The sequence below is a fragment of the Phoenix dactylifera genome, unplaced genomic scaffold (assembly GCF_009389715.1).
Source record: "Phoenix dactylifera cultivar Barhee BC4 unplaced genomic scaffold, palm_55x_up_171113_PBpolish2nd_filt_p 000405F, whole genome shotgun sequence".
Classification (NCBI taxonomy): domain Eukaryota; kingdom Viridiplantae; phylum Streptophyta; class Magnoliopsida; order Arecales; family Arecaceae; genus Phoenix; species Phoenix dactylifera.
Window position 1 is genome coordinate 381,322 of NW_024067847.1, and position 2,426 is coordinate 383,747.

At 41.2% G+C, this 2,426-nt stretch overlaps 1 pseudogene; it reads left to right on the forward strand.

The window, feature by feature from the left end:
* The first annotated feature begins 284 nt into the window (after window positions 1-284).
* On the forward strand, window positions 285-1,918 carry LOC120105963 (annotated as a pseudogene).
* The last annotated feature ends 508 nt before the right edge of the window (window positions 1,919-2,426 follow it).

Genomic DNA, 2,426 nt, shown 5'->3' on the forward strand with positions numbered 1-2,426 from the left:
AACAATTTAATATCTTGGATCCCTCCAATAAACCAACAAAAGTGTGTGAACGCGAACGAAAAGTATGACTATTTCATGCAAAATTTAGATTCACTCCAAAATTATTTCTAGAGAACAACAAAACCAGCCATGCATGCAAGGTTGTCGTTTTAGTGGTTAGACATCGACACGTCGCCGCTTACAAGGAACCAAAATTTTCAAGACGATTATAGAGGAGGACGGTGGAGCTAGCCTCAGCACCTCTATATAAGATGGTGGGCTCCGGTAGATGCGTATCAAGCCTGAGGTATTCTAGTGATAGATCTACTAGAGCTATTCTCCATGGCATACCAAAGTATTGTTTTAATGGCTGCCGTTGCATTAATCTTTGGAGTCCTCATAGCAACCCCATCAAGTAATCTCTCTCTCTCTCTCTCTCTCTCTCTCTCTCTCTCTATATATATATATATATATATATATATATATATATATATATATATGTATGTATGTATGTATTTATACATATGTATGTGCATGTATGTATATGTATATGTATATGTATATGTATGCAGCCTAGATTGAGCCACTTAACTAGCCAATTTACGTACCCTACACCGTTCTTGCCTCGTTTTGCAGAGTATGTTCATCACAGTACAAGTTTTATTGTGACAAAAATGGTAGTGGCGTTCTCCAACTTTCGTTTGGGTTATACACCTCTTTCCGCTTTCATTAAGTAGATGGTTTTAAAGTTTTAGCTTAATTGTGTCCAAATATATATAAGTAAAAGCATAAACTTGTTGCGTTTCAGGAGCACAACCCATTGGAGTCGCTTATGGAACTCAAGGAAACAACCTGCCACCACCGAATGAAGTAGTGGATCTGTACAAGTCTAAGAACATCCAAGCAATGAGACTTTATGATCCAAATCAAGCTGTTCTCCAGGCCCTCAAGGGTTCCAACATTCAACTCATGTTAGATGTCCCCAACGCTGATCTACAATCATTAGCTTCTAGCCCATCAGCAGCCAATGACTGGGTGCAGAAAAATGTGAAGGCCTGCTTCCCTGATGTTTCATTTAAATACATTGCAGTTGGTAATCAAGTGATCCCCGGAGATCAAGCTCAGTATGTGCTCCCTGCCATGAAAAACATCCACTCTGCTTTGTCCTCAGCCGGCCTATCAAACCAAATCAAAGTGACTACATCAATTGCCACCGGGCGTGAGGTCCTTGAGCAATACTCTCCCCCCTCATCTAGTAGACTCTCTTCTGGTGCATCAACATACTTAGAACCAATCGTTCAATTTTTGGCTAGCAATGGAGCCCCACTCCTAGTAAACTTGTACACCTACAGACATTATATCGGCGATCCGAACCACATCGGGACCAAGTATGCCTTGTTTACTTCCACAGAGACTGTCATAGAAGATGGACAATATAGCTATCAGAACCTCTTTGATACCATAATGGATGCACTTTATGTGGCTTTGGAGAAGCTAGGAGGGTCTAATGTGCCGATCGTCGTGTCGGAGAGTGGTTGGCCGTCGGCTGATGGTTTTGGTGCAACTGTTGACAATGCAAGAACATATAATCAAAATTTGATCAACCATGTTGGCCAAGGCACACCAAGGAGACCTGGAAAGGCTATAGAGGCCTACATATTTGAGATGTTTAATGAGAACCAGAAGCCACAAGGTGCAGAGCAGAACTTTGGCTGTTCTACCCAGATAAGCAGCCAGTCTACCCTATCAACTTCACTTGAAAATGCGATCGAGAACTATATATCAAGAGTAACACCTAAAATAAACCATTGGAAGCACCGGACTGTCTGGGCTTTTCTTCTTGAACATGTGTACTTGAAATAATCCATGTTAAATAAAGTTCATGTGCTTGGAAGTTTTCATGAACAAATATATCTTCATGTGAGTTATTTTGAAATCATACATTTTATTGAAATGTTTGATTTTTTGTATTAGGCCATCATTTGCCACCTATGCAAATTCTTGTGAGGATTCAAATCCAACACCTCTCCCCACACGGGTATGCTGATAAGAGAGCTGTGAATTGTAAGACCCTACAATATCATAGCAAGATCATCTAGTAGCTTTGCTTCTTCAACCGTTCTCATCTCTGCATTCATTCACTCACAAACAGTGAGCTTGCCCCTTGGTACCAAGGTCAAATCAAGTAAAAAAAAAAAAGTTAATATTTCTGTCCCTCATCTATCAATTTTCATTTACCAGACAAAGAAACCAACTATTCTTTGTGGCAGGACGAGGTCAGCTAGTTGTCTGATCAGGATCTTAAAAATATTCAGAACCAGGCTGTCACGCCCCGAACCCGGGGCCCGGGGCGCGAGCAGACGCCGCGCACCTACAGGGCGGACCCCGCAGGCACGCAAGGCAGATAAATCAGATTCAACATCAATAACTAAACAAAGATAAAATTC